The sequence below is a fragment of the Psittacula echo genome (genome assembly GCF_963264785.1).
Source record: "Psittacula echo genome assembly, chromosome: 7".
NCBI lineage: Eukaryota > Metazoa > Chordata > Aves > Psittaciformes > Psittacidae > Psittacula > Psittacula echo.
In genome coordinates this window covers 2,243,600-2,257,896 of record NC_137740.1, presented here as the reverse complement: position 1 = coordinate 2,257,896, position 14,297 = coordinate 2,243,600, and the positions used below count along the sequence as shown (strand labels likewise).

At 48.2% G+C, this 14,297-nt stretch overlaps 1 protein-coding gene across 3 annotated transcripts in view; it reads left to right on the top strand.

Annotated features, from left to right (window-relative positions):
* The window catches only part of PDE4B (phosphodiesterase 4B), a gene marked incomplete at its 5' end in the record, with an annotated part of 194,740 nt that overhangs the window by 133,625 nt on the left and 46,818 nt on the right, over positions 1-14,297 (top strand). The window lies entirely within an intron of this gene.

Here is a 14,297-nt window from a genome sequence, read left to right as displayed (position 1 = left end):
CTTCTGGCTTGCTCGTGCAAAACCAATAGGAAAGAACCATGAAGCCCAAAATGTTGTTATTGTGATGGGTTGGGGCTTATCCTTGTGTATTAGCATAGAAGATGAACGTGATTTTGGTCTGATAGTCACAGCCCCAGTGACTGCTGCTCTCCCGAGTCCCTGTGCTGCACAGGCCTGGACAAGCCCCAGCCTACAAGCCTTGAACAGGCTCAGACACAGCTGTATTTTTTTTCACCCTGTTTATTTCAGTTTGTTTCCATGTGATCTATGTAAAAAATGTGATCTGAAAAACCTCGCTCAGGTGAAACTGCCCCCGCTTTCATCGGGCTGCTCTGCAAGGGCATTTTTCCATCTCCTTGTTGGCTTGTGCTCTTTTGACACCCACACGGGGCAATCAGAGGAGAGCAGAAGTCAGGGAGCGTGGCTGATCACAGCTTCTCCCTGTCTGCTCCCCCTGCACATGGTGTCCCCCAGTCCCCTTGTCCTCACCCCCCTGTCAGCAAACACAAATAGGTCTGACTGCAACCAAGGAGCGAGGTAGGGTGAAGCGCTGAGGGTGGGAAGCAGAAGCAGCCTGTTGCTTACATAGGACAAGTTTATTTCCACCCCTGGCTTTAGCCATGCAGTGCTGAGGGCTTGTGGGACCCCTCTGCAGAACAGAGCTGGCCCTGCTTGCACTAATTTAAAGGTTACTCCCACAGGAAAGGAGATAAGATTTGGAGGAGTGCCCGTTTGTAGGCTTAATCTCAGCCTTTCCAATAATTACATGCTTGGAGGGACTCATAAAGCTTAATTTTTACAGTGTGTGAAGCCTGGATAACTATCCAGCATTTCCTTTCATGCTGGGTAGGATTTACTGTCTGGGGACACGTGTAGTCCAGATTGGGTTCCTCAAGCCTTGTTAATGGGATGTGGAAACCTCTGATGCAGAAACAAAACTGGACGACAGGATCCTCAAGTCCTCTTTCCCTCCCTGCCTGTGAACAGTGCCGAGGCAGAGCTGGCAGGGATGCGGCTCGGCACCTTAGGTAGAGATCTGTTCTAGCAAGACTTCGGATTCCATGGCCCGTGTGGAAAAGAAAGCCCATGGAAAATGTCGTGAGCTTTCCCGAGATGTGTTTGTGTGAGCTACAGGCTCCAAGAAGGAGAGAATTCCCTTCCAGGGATTTTTAGGTTAACTTTCTCAACGTTCTCTGTGGAAACAATGGCTTTCAGCATGTTAACACTTTGCGGAGAGCTCTCTGCAGTCTTTCCCATGAGAGCTGTAGGATGCTTGTTCCCTTTTAGCAAACCCAAGCTCCTAAAGCTGGGCATGCACTAAAATCTGAGCTTCCTTTTTGACTGAAGGGCCTGACTCATGTAACCGTAGAGCAAGTTTTGTGTTCCCTGCAAAGCTCCAAGAGACAAAGCCACTGCGAAGAATCCAACTTTTAGCAGTTTTAGCCTTGTGATCCTGACTCATGGGTTTTAATGTTTCAGTCCTGGTAATTATGGATGAATAGACCTAAAATGAATTATATTCATGTCTCACCTGAGATGTGGAAAAAGAGAATGGCCAGATGTGGAAATGAGCCATGCTGGATGAGTTTTCCATAGGCAGGCTTTTATTTGGTGACTGTGGAAGAAGATTGCAGCTCAGGGCTTGTGGGATTTGTGTTAAGTAGGGAAGCATAGGCTGGATTTGCGTTCCTCAAGTAAATTGAGTTCTTAACCATGAATCTTAAGTGACTTTAGGTGAAGTCTTCAAATGAAACAAAAAAGTGTGAGTGATATCATTACATGAGGTGAATTGTGACAGTTTGTAGATGAGACCTCAGAGCAGCCTTCCAGTATCTGAAGGGGGCCTACAAGGATGCTGGGGAGGGACTCTTCATCAGGGACTGTAGTGACAGGACAAGGGGTAACGGGTTCAAACTGAAACAGGGGAAGTTTAGATTGGATCTAAGGAAGAAATTCTTTACTGAGAGGGCAGTGAGGCACTGGAATGGGTTGCCCAGGGAGGTTGTGAATGCTCCATCCCTGGCAGTGTTCAAGGCCAGGTTGGATGAGGCTTTGGGTGCCATGGTTTAGTGTGAGGTGTCCCTGCCCATGGCAGGGGGTTGGAACTGGATGGTCTTAAGGTCCTTTCCAACCCTAACTATTCTAGGATTCTTAGACTAGGAGATATCTTTGAGACTCATAGGGAATTGTGTGATTTCCTACATGAAACAAGCCAATATTGGCATTGTGAAAGAGCCTGGGGTTCTTGGTTAAATTCCACTTCAGATTATTTGTGCTGATGGATGGTACCAGCTCCCACAGGATCCGGCCTCTCAGTCCCTTCCTGGCCAGACCAAGCTGTTGCATTGGCTGCAGTATCACACCCCTGCACTGAGGGCCTCAGGAGTGCCAGTGGCTGTCCCACATCAGAGGCAGGCTCTTTTCAGAGCGGTTTACACCGTTTGGGGTCCTAGCTGGGAGAGGGGACAGGCTCTCCTCGGGTGATGCCAGCACCCAGGCACCTTCCTGCTTGCTTCTGTGATGGGTTGTGTGCCCTCAGCTCACGCGCTCCCCATGCGCACGTGAGAACAGAGGTGTGGTGAGGAGCGCCTGCGGGCTCTATCCTGCCGTTGCTTGCTGTGTGTAAACCAGGACTGTCCTGCATCTCTGACCTTGTTTACTTGTTGCATTTGGTGTCCCCACTCTGCAGCATTCCCGGTTCCCAGAGCCTCTCTGGTTTCTGTAGGAGGCTGCAGTCACTCTGTAGAGCACTTCCCTCCAGCCATTTGATTGCCTTCCTTTCCCTATCTACAGCCCTTGTGGCATATTGGAACTCAGTATAGCAGCAAACAATGGCAGCCATTGACTTTCTAAGGAAGTTTCCATTTCAGTGCAGCAGAACAAAGATTTTTAGGGGATTATTTATTTTTCTAAAGCTTTTTTTTTCCCCTGGATGGCTTCTGATTTGGGAATGATGAGAGGAAGGAAAGATTTTCCTATCGGAACACTTCCAGCTCTGTGCCAATGGCTCCTGTGTCTGAAAGGACACGGGGTGTTTTTCCTGAAAGTTTTGGAGAAGGAAACAGCAATGTTTTGATTGGGACTGTGCTGAGTTCCATCGCTCTGGATAAAAGGATGTGTTTGGAAAAGAAACGGGTTGATATCCTCTCCGTGGGTTAGCCGGCAAAGCTTGGAATTGTATTTTAGCTCTCCCATGTCACACATTGATTCACGGCTTTACCACCATCAGTTGACATCAGTATGAGCACCTCGTATATGTCTCCTTCTATTTGTCATTAGTGGAGTGATTTATATCCTGTTACAAAAAGTGCAGAGCTCGGGGTTTGAAGCAAACAGGCATACATTAATCAAATTACCCTGGAGGGAGGCAAATCCCATCCAGCATTTGTGCTGGAGGTAACACATGCCAGCTGCTTGCTCCAGCGAGGATTTGTCAGCTGGAGGAGCAGATCTGTGGCCATTGTACTCCCAGGGAGTTGCATTGCTGAGGACCCAGGCGCAGGGTGAAGGGAGTGAGCTGCGTTGGAATGGTGAAGGTCTGCTTTGCTTTCATGGTCTTCAATGTATGAAAAAGCCTGGCCAGGTTTCTCATGGCACAAAGCACTCTCAGAGCCCACACTGATGTCACTGTGAATTTCAGAGCTTTCTTAACCTTAGCACCACCGCCATAAAAGGAAGAGGAGTGTGTATTAAACATCCTGTGTTTTGCCCTTGGTATCGGCTTCGGTAAACGTGGCAGATTTTTCCTGTTGTTTTGTTGTAGATCACAGGAACGCACAGAATTGCTTTTGTGAATTAACCAAGAAACCATAACAGGGAAATACAAAGCCACAAACCCTTAATGAGCTCCTGTCCCCTGCCACTGGGAAGGGTGATGGGGATACTTCAGACCATGAGGTTCCGGAGCAGGGTACAGCAATACAGAGTGCAGCTGCGCAGGGTTGTGATTGCCCCCCTGTGCTGGGCACTGGTGAGGCTGCACTTCAAATCCTGTGTTCAGCTCTGGGCCCCTCACTGCAAGAGAGACATTGAGGGGCTGGAGCGGGGCCAGAGAAGGGCACTGGAGCTGGTGCAGGGCCTGGAGCACAGTGTGATGGGGAAGGGCTGAGAGACCTGGGGGGTTCAGTCTGGAGAAGAGAAGGCTCAGGGGGGACCTGATCGCTCCCTACAAGTGCCTGAGAGGAGGATGGAGCCAGGAGGGGCTGGGCTCTGCTCCCAAGGAACAAGGGATGGGACAAGAGGAACCGGCCTCAAGCTGCACCAGGGCAGGTTTAGATGGAGCTGAGGAACAATTCCTGCCCCAGAGGGTGCTCAGGCATTGGAACAGGCTGCCCAGGGCAGGGCTGCAGGCACAGTCCCTGCAAGGGTTCACACCCTGTGGAGACGAGGCCTCAGTGCCATGGGTTAGGGGTGGCCTTGGCAGGGCTGGGAATGGTTGGACTTGATCTTAGAAGGTCTTTTCAGGTTGATTCCATGTTCATAAATGAATGCTATCCAGTTGCCTCCTCTGGAGTTACAGAAACGATGACATGAGCGCGCTTGCACGTGGTGTCACACAAATGTCTGTGACACTGCTTTCTTTGTTTCTAAGTGTGGCCTCTGCCACAGTTGCTTCCATTGACCTTTGTTCAACCTGGGGCTCAGTGCACCCATCAGCACCCTCTCTCAATTCAGCTCTCCCCTCCCTTGGCATCAGTGGAAGGTCTTTAGCTCCTACCCACTTGATTCAGGTAATAAAATCTTGAGCACATCTGGCAGCTCCTGTTTAGCTTTGTTCCTTCCTCTGTATTTATTTACTTCAGTGGCCCTAATTCTCTCTGAATTGAATTGTTTGTCTCTGGCTGCCACATTCAGCCTGAGCCTCTCTTTCTTGCACCCATCTTGATGCAATCTTTTATCATTCCTTTTTGTTTCCTTTGTGTTTTGCTCATATTTTACGGACATTCTCTCAGCTCACAACAGGATCAGTGCTCTTTGTTTCCTTAGGTTCCCTGTATCAGTTTCTCCCTCATTGTTCCACAGTGCTTGTGTACCTTGTCTTGGTGTTTGTCCTGACTAGTGCAGGCTCCTTCTGCCATACCCATACCTTTGCAGTGCCTGTGTAAAAGGCTGTGTCCTCTCTGTGGGCACTGGGTAAATGATCCCAGTCCTGTGTCATCACAGAGGTTGTGGGGGAAGCGCTGTACAGGCCTGACACAGCAGGGAGAGAGAAGCCTCTCTGGGTGAGTGCTGGGTGCACCCCAGAGCGTGAGCAGCAGCTCAGGGAGGGGATCCTGCCCCTCTGCTGTGCTCTGTGAGACCCCCCCTGCAGCCCTGATCCAGCTCTGGGGCAGCAGCACAAGAGGGACGTGGAGCTGTTGGAGCGAGGCCAGAGGAGGCCATGGAGATGCTGCGAGGGCTGGAGCAGCTCTGCTCTGGAGCCAGGCTGAGAGAGCTGGGCTGGGGCAGCCTGGAGAAGAGAAGGCTCCTGAAGGGGAGACCTGAGAGCAGCTCCAGTGCCTAAAGGGGCTGCAGGAAAGCTGGAGAGGGGCTTGGGACAAGGGCCTGTAGGGACAGGCCAAGGGGAATGGCTTTAACCTGCCCGAGGGGAGACTGAGCTGAGCTCTTAGGCAGAAGCTCTTCCCTGTGAGGGTGCTGAGGCACTGGCCCAGGGTGCCCAGAGAAGCTGTGGCTGCCCCATCCCTGGAAGCCAATGAGGTTTAAGGTCCCTCCCAGCCAACCCAGTCTGTGACTCTGTGAGCAGGGGCAGAAGTGCCACCTTTCTGCCAGATCAATACCCAGATGGACAGCGTTTTCCCTCTGCAGTTCATTTGCTGGGCAGCTGCTTCTAACTGTGAGCAATGGTGACAGGAGCGCAGCACAGTGTCAGGGAGCGAACAGTGTCAAACTGTTCCCGGAGCTGTGAGGGATCTGCAGGAACGTTTCTCAACCACGTGCTCCTTGGATGCTTTCAACACTGAACAGTTCTGGCCTGTCCTCAGAATTAACTGTGTCCCCAGCCATGTAATAGCGCTGCTGTGCTCTGCAAGCCGAGGCTTTGGGGGTGTAGTGCTTTGGGATGTGTCACACACTGGCTTCTCAGGGCTCAGGGGATTAAAGCTTGGTTAAAATTCCTCCCTGGGGATGGGAGTGAAAGATCGGTGCTTTTCTCGCTTGTGCCTTAGCCTCTGCTTTCCCGTACATCTGCACGTTTGTCTGCACTTCTCGCATGCCTTTACACAAACTCCAAACTTGGGCTCTTTCATTTCCTATGTGGGTGTAAGATGCACACAGACTCGTGCACGAACGTTTGTACAGAGCATAAACAAACCACTGGATAATGCTGGTGCCCGTGCTAACGGAGTCCCACCACTTTGTTCAGGAGCCCTGTGCATCAAATCTGCATCTGGTGCTGAGGCGCTGGCCCAGGGTGCCCAGAGAAGCTGTGGCTGCCCCATCCCTGGCAGTGTTCAAGGCCAGGTTGGACACAGGGGCTTGGAGCAAGCTGCTCCAGTGGAAGGGGTCCCTGCCCGTGGCAGGGGTTGGGACTGGATGAGCTTTAAGGTCCCTTCCAACCCAAACCAGGCTGGGATTCTGTGAAAGTCAGCTCTTGATTATAAATACCTGTGTATCCCAAGGAATTAGCATGGAGCCGATGCTCTTGCACCATACTTCCTTTGCTTGGCGTGCAGAGAATGGCTCTGGGCACAGATGGAGTAGAGGATTCATTTTGAAATGCTCTTGGTCTGTTGTGCGTTTGGCTGAAGATGTGGCCCTTTGGTTTTGAGCAGGGTTATACAAGTCAATATGTGGTGTTTCAGGCTTTTAACTAGAGTGCTATTACCAAATAGCTGAGCTTGGAAGTAACTGCCTGTGCACAGGGAATTCAGGGATGCTGGACGCTTACCTATAAATATTGTTACCTACAAATCCTAATTTTAAAGGATGCAGTGCTGAAGTGATGCAGGTTGCTTAGAAGCTAAGCAGAACTAAAGGAAATCAGGTAGACGAGCAGCTTCATGACATGACAGAGCGAAACAAAGGCTGTTGGGTTCTGAAGCGATCCTTCCTGTTGGGAAAAACCGGAGCTGCGTTTCCAGGTGAACTTTGGGAGCGCTCTGCAGTGCCAGCAGCACGGTGCCCAAGCTCCAGGCAGCACTGGGCCATCCCGAGGCAGCTCCTGCTCTTCGGGGGTAGTTCATTCCAGCAGCGAGTCCGTTTCGCGTGTTGCGCCTGCTGCGCACACACCCCCCCTGCGAGTTGGACTCATGCATCTTAGTAAGTATTTCAGTTATGCTATTGACGTCAATGCAGTCATTAAATAGATTGCCGGCCCTCCCATCAGCAAACCTGTGCCAAAGACCTACAGGCAGGCACATTTTAAAAGAAGAACATCAGGTTTGCTTTTAGCATTTGGAGAGAAGAAGGGAAAAGTTTCCTCTGAAGTCCCTGTGCTTTGCAATAAGGCTCTGGGTTAGGGTGGGTTTTTTTTTCCTTTGCTTCATTTTCTAAGCCCCATTTTGTGTGAAGATAATTGCTGCTTTTTATTTAACACGCTTCTGTTGTGTTGCTGTGTGCATAAACAACTCCAAATGAGACTAAAAGAGTAGGGGTTTTGCAACCAGCTGAAAAATGACACTGGTTTTAGGTCTCCCAGCTAGATTTATCTGTGTCTCAAGTGACAGAAGGTATTCAGGCAAACCTGTTTAGCCTTTGACTCCAGAAATTCTGCAAGGATTGATTTCATGACATCTATATAAGAAAATAGCCTTCATTTCTCCTCGGCAGGCTCTGAAGACATACAAGCTAATCACGACTCCATAGCAACGCATAAAAACTGTTTTCCCCTCCGCCCCACCTGTGGATGTCACATGAAGATGCTACACATGCTGCTGCCATCAGGAGCCTGTCACTCCTCCCTGGGGCCCAGCTGCCCGCTGCGGCCGCCGTGCCAGCGGGACTCCCTGTGTGCACTCACACTGTCCTGCTGTATTCCCGAGCCGGACTGGCCCAGGCATCCATTCATGCCCATGGCCGGGCAGATCCCTGCCTGCCGGAGCTGCCATCCTGTCCATTGCTGAAGGCAGCTCTGAGCTGTGCGCATCTCCTTGCCCAGTGTCAGGAATGGCTCTGGCTGTCAGACAAAGGCTCCAAAGGGGCTGCAGGCGGAGAACCTAAGGATATATATAGATGGCATCCTCACCCAGGTGGAAGGAGTGTCTTTTCTTTGACAAGATAAGCAGGTATGTTGTAATCAACAGCAGCAGCGTGTTCTTGAAGAACAGTTGAGGAGCCAAACCACTGTTGTTTGGGGTTCTTTTTGGTTGAGGTGGTCGTTTCACTGATGATACCACACTTGGCTATGCAGGAGAACACCAGGTACAGGTTCTGAAAAGGGCTTCTCTGGAATGGATGGTTTCTTTCTGAATGACCCAGGCAACTGCAAACCCAAGGTGGCAATGGAGACATCTTCACAGTGGCATGTTCTCATTGCGTGCCACATTCACTGTGCTCTTTTAGTGCAGGTCAAGCCCTAAAAGCCCTGTATTGCTTTATTCAGTTCCCGTTTGTTTGGACAGGATTGCTTAAGGCCTCTGCGAAGACAATAAGACTTTGCCATTGCTAATATCGGAGTTGATAAAATCTGTGTTTCTTTTGTTTTCTGTATAGAATGATAATAGTTGCTGTGGGTGAGATTTTGACAGTGCAGCCTTCAGTGGACTGAATCACTTCCATATGAGTTTGAGAAATGTGTACGAGAGCTGAGAACAAACCCAACCCAAACCAAACAAAAACCACCCAAACCAAACTTCTGGCAGCCCAAGTTATTCCTTTTTTTTTGGGGTCGTGGGGCACAGCTTGTGCATGCCTTAGTGATGAATAGGGGTCTTCATTGTCCCACTGATTTGAGCCCCTTCAACTTCCATGTCATCAGCCTTTTGCAGCCAGTGGGAGCTGAACCGGGCTCCCGAAAGCACCCATCAGCTCATCCCCGCAGCAGCTATATATAAGTTTCTCCTTCCTCCCCGAGGTTGAGCTCGGTGCTGCAGCATTGTGTCCTGGACACAGCTGGCCATGGGAGTGTGAGGGGCTGCATCCCGGGCTCTGTGCAGAGACCTTCCCAAGGGGAATGCACTGCACGGGTCCCAGAGCCACCAGCCTGGCCTTGGGCAGTCCCAATGCTCCCAGCTTTGTCCTCCAGCGGGATCTGATTCCAAGTGTAAGTTGCTTTCTTGTTGTGTTTTCGAACCTGTTTCTGGCTGTTGTGTTTTGACTGTCAGTGGCCAAATCGTTCGGTGCGCGGCTGGGCAGGGACTCCACCGACTCTTTTGTGTTTCTCAGTGGTGGTGGGAGCAGTGTTGGATTCTGGTTTATGGGGGCATGTACAGAGGGTAAAGCACTGGCCTTGATGGGCAGAATCTGATGTACACATGGAATTTGATCACTGTCCTCTCTATGACAATGATCCTCTAGGATCGTACTCTCTAGGGTAGACGTTTTGCCCACCGAAGTTAACTCTTCAATTATAGGATAGCAATTATAAAGATTAAAACTTTAAGAGCTTTTCAAATCAATATCTAGAATTAAAAGCAGGAGTAAAAGATTGCTAATGCATTTTTTCCTCTCTTCCATGAGGGAATTGCATCCATTTTGAGATATGGTTTAGCCTCACCAATTCCCAACTGGTGATGATCCTCAACAATGAACATATTGACCGTCTCCAATGTTCCAATTCCCCAGTAATGCTCTGGTTTTGTTCCTGGTATCTGTTCATCTCCTGATTGACTCAAAAGATTTCTGTAGGCAAGCATGGAATGCTTATTACTGTGAGCATGATGGCATTGTGCAACCGGTAACGAATGTTGCGCTACTGCTTAATGAAATACTTTATTGTAATAGTGTTTTCTCTGTGAGAAGTGTCTAAATGACAGCCTCAAGTAGTGTATAATTGCAATACTTTTTTGACAGGGAGGAAACAAGTGTTAATTATTTATGGTTATTAATAAAACATGCCAGATTCTGAAGTGAACTCGGCTCGCTGGCAAAATATGGATGCCTGCAAAGATTGACGTGTTTTAAGCAGTAGACTTTAAACGCCATCTAAGTAAGCCTGTCCCCGTGGAAGATGCTTTCATATTTTAGGGTGCCATTGATTGACATAATTTTGGGAATTCAGAATGTAAAAAACCAAGGAAAAAAAAAACCCAACCAAAAGAAAAACCTCCAAAATCCAGCATGGTCTTGATTTGACAGTGACTGGCTTTTGATTTTGTATTCAGTCCTTTGCCTGCTGAAGGCCAGAGGCAAACAGCCTGTTACTCACCAGAACAGGAGCAGGGGCTGACCCAAGGTTAGATACTGGCTTGTGTTATTCCCTAGGAGCCATTATTCAGTACTGAATACTTACGTAGGAGCTGTTACTCCTACTTCTATGAGCCATTATTCAGTACTGAATACTTACGTAGGAGCTGTTACTACTACTTCTGTAGTTAGGTTGAATTTTCGAAGAGCTATGCTTTCTCATATAGATATTCTGGTATAAATCTGCTGCTGTCATAAGTACACCTTTCCAAGAGGAAATTAAGCATCTGTGCGTATGGAAACCTTCTACCACACCTCCACACAAGATCTCTTTAACAGACATTTTTGTGCTGTACCTAAAAGGCTCCAGGATTCAGGCGTTGGGAGCAGGGCTTTGGGTCCAGCTTGCCAGGGCCCTTCCAGCATGTTCCAGACACCTCAGTGTTTTCCCTTAAAATGAGTTGAATCCAGTTAGGCCTTTCACACCTCACTTGGGCTTAGGAGCTTAGCACTTAATACCAAACTGAGTCTAAAATGTCACATTTTACAAGCAGTGTGTTTTTCTTTACGTGCCATATATGAAGTTGACAAAAGCAGGACACGGAGCAATTGTATTCTCTGAAAACTCCGAGTACCGTTCCAAGAAGTGGAAAAGGCAGCCTGTCTTCCTGCTCCTTCCCTCCCTGCCTGCCTTTTTCCTCCCTTCCTTCCTCCTTCTCTCTCTGGCTTTATCCAAAGTGACCTGGTCCTGCTGTTACCAGCTTGAGTGCAGGACATTTGGATCTGCTGCCCTAGAGGACACGGTATAACCGTCTGCTCCAATGAGTTGAGCCCAGTGTGGGGCCAATCCATGGGTGAAATTCCATGTTTACTCACTCCCAGGTTAGCAAACACAAGTGAGGGGTTGTCACTAGCAGATCTTGCTAGAATCTGCTAGTTGTGAAATGTTTCCCTCCCTTTCTTCCCTAAGATCCTTCTTGAAGAAGAGAAATCCAGATAGAAGTTTCCAGTGTGAGTGTTTTCTGGTTTAGCAGTAGCACTTTATGGGATGTGGTCCTCATCCAGATCCTACTCAAATATGAATGCTGGGCCTTCATCTCAATTCAGGCTCTTTGGGCAGGGTATTTCCCGAAATTCCTGTTAGTGAAATGTCACTGGTTGCAGCTTCCTGAGTTTCAGCTCCATGGTGTGAAACTCTGCAGTGCTTCCATCCACCTCCAGTGGGAACGGGCTCTGTAGGTAAAAGCCAAACCCCTGTTACTCGCACGTTATAGATCAGCAACACGAACATGAAATGCAAGGAGAGATGATGCTCACAGCACATTTTTCAGCAGCTGCTGCTCATTCTGAGCCTGCCTTTGTACCATGGCCAACTGTGGTCAGTTTAACATGCTGCTAGGATGGCTCTGAGTGCAAACTGCCCGGACTGGAAATCATTTGCAGCTTCGAGTCAGATTCTTTACAGAAATTGCGTGAATTTCACCCAATTTATTCCACAGAATTAATGATTTCAGAGAAGCAGTGATGGGGCAGAGACCTTGGCCAAGGCTCACGCAATCTGCCTCTATTATGCTGCTAAATGGCAGAAACTCCAAAAGGTGCCACAGAGCATAAAACTTGAAGCATAAAAAGTAACCACTGGAATCATGTGCAGCAGCCAGCCTGTGTTTGACCTTCAATGGGGAATGTTTCCATTTCCACGGCCATTTAATCTGATATTTTAACTGGGATTCTTAATAAAGGTGCCTGTAATGTAGCTGACATTTTGATTTCCTTGAACTTGGTTTGAGGTGCTTAAAGAAGTGTATTTTGAGGGCCTTAATGAAATGTATTTTGGGAGTGAAAGGCTGTTCTTACCTGTGCTGGCCGCAGTGATTTGCCAAGTGCTTACACTTTCAAGTCTGCCTGGCATTTCCATTGCTGGGGTCAAGCTTATCCTCCCTCTGCCCCTTGAAGGCATCTCTGGCTGCTCAGCTCTGGTGTTAACAGCCTGATTCGAGATAGGACTGAGAGCCTAGGGTTGAGGAGAGCAGTTGTACAGGACTCAGACCTCCAGATTTAATCGCCTTCTGCCTAAAATGATCCGGATGTAAGGAAAAAGCAGAGATAAATTATTATCTCATGTTCTATTTTATCTATTCCTGATTATGGATAAGCAAGTATCGACCCTGTTGCTGTGTCCCTGGCAGGGTCTGGGGAAATATGGTCCAGTTGTGACCCATGTCCCAAACACATGGAATCATAGAATAGTTAAACCGGGTGCCCAGGGCATGATGGCCTCAGCCTGAGGGTGACACAGAGGCACAGTGGGGATCAGCACGTGAAAGGATTCATATGGAATATTAAAAGCTGTCAAAACAAATGATGCTGGTTTGTAGGATACTGACATCTCCCTCTTCCTCCCCACCCTTTTACCCGTGGGACTTACTCTGTGATTTTAAACAGCTTATTCTAACAGGCTGTACGTGCAGTAGTAAACAGAGAGCACACTGAGTCACTGCTCCAACAACTGAGGTGGTTCACAAGGGTGGATTAATACAGGTGATTGGCACAGAGAATATTTGGGCTCTGTTCTCAGCTGCTGCAGGTCTAAAGGTCTTTCTGTTTGGGACTTGAGGCTCACTGCAGATGTTGCAGTGTTTGGCTGAGCAAAAGGTGACTCTGTACATCCCAGGGTGCCACCACAGAGCAATGTGAAGGGCTTTAGCTCAACATCCAGGACATTCCATGTTTTCAGAAGCTGGAGGAGCACAGATTAAGAAACATCTTTTTTCATTGCGTGTGCTTTCAGCTTGTTCATGCTATTTCTGCTGGTCCTGCTCCGTACCCGACCCACGAGCTGCAGTGAGCAATGCTCTGCCTACCCACGGTGCAGCTCCGTGCAGCTGCAGATCAGGTGATAGGGCTTACTCAGAGTATCACCTGAAAAGCAAATCTGGCCAAACAGGCCATTTTCTGCAGTGTGCTGAGTACCTGCTGGCTCTGGGGTTCAGCTGCAGGATGACAGCTTCTTCCTTTCTTTTCTGAGGCAAAATGAGGACAGAAAGTTCAACTAAGGTAAATCAGAGAGGTAGACACGACCCTTTGGGTGCGCAAAATACCTGTTGTAGGAATCCAGATTAAAATTCCAAACTAAAGCAGTTTTTCAAGCTTCCATCCTAAAGGATAATGCTTTCAAAAAATTACATTTAGACCTGAAAAAAAACCCACATTATATGTATTTATACTTATACTCACTAATTAATATCATTTAAATGGCTGGCATGGTGGCTGGCAATCAGGACTCTATGCCCAGTCTTTGCAAGGCTGAGATCAGGGCACAAAGGTTGGTATGTGTCTTAAAGAATCCCAGTGAATTATGGTTGGGATGCTTCCAGGAGCCACATTCTTAACTTTTATATTGAAGACCTTCAGGAAATTAAATGGAGAGGAAGTGAAGGACAATTTTGTGTTGATCCCCAGCCTCTCCAGGAGTGAAGGAACCTGATTCGAGCACGTCTAACATGTTACCAAGAGCCTGTTCTCTGCTGGTTGCCTTATTCTGACCCTCATTCAGAATTTCTGAGTAATTTTCCTCATGAAGAGCTATGGATCATTCATAAACTGTGTCTTTATAACTGATGCCTGTGGCCAAGTGGAGCCTTTCAGGTAAATCAGCACTATGCTTTTTACTGCCAGGATTCATTGCAGAGGTTCCTTTTCCATTCCCTGCTCCAGGATTTGTTTCACCGCAGTCCAAGGGCTTTAACTCTTGACAGGATATTTATTATCTCCAGGTTAACCAGTCTTAAAACCTGATTTAACATCTATAGATGGGTATGTGGGTGAAAGTAATGTTGAATTCTGTGGCAGATCCCACTGCAGACCTTTTTGTTTGTGGCTTACAAAGCTCATATGAAGCAGTGAAATAGAGAATGGTTGGTCCCTTGCATCTTTCATGGTTCGGTTTGGGTTTTCCCATCTTGTTGAATTAAAATCGTTGCTGTGGTCTGTCCAGATAGTTCCTTCCTTGTCTT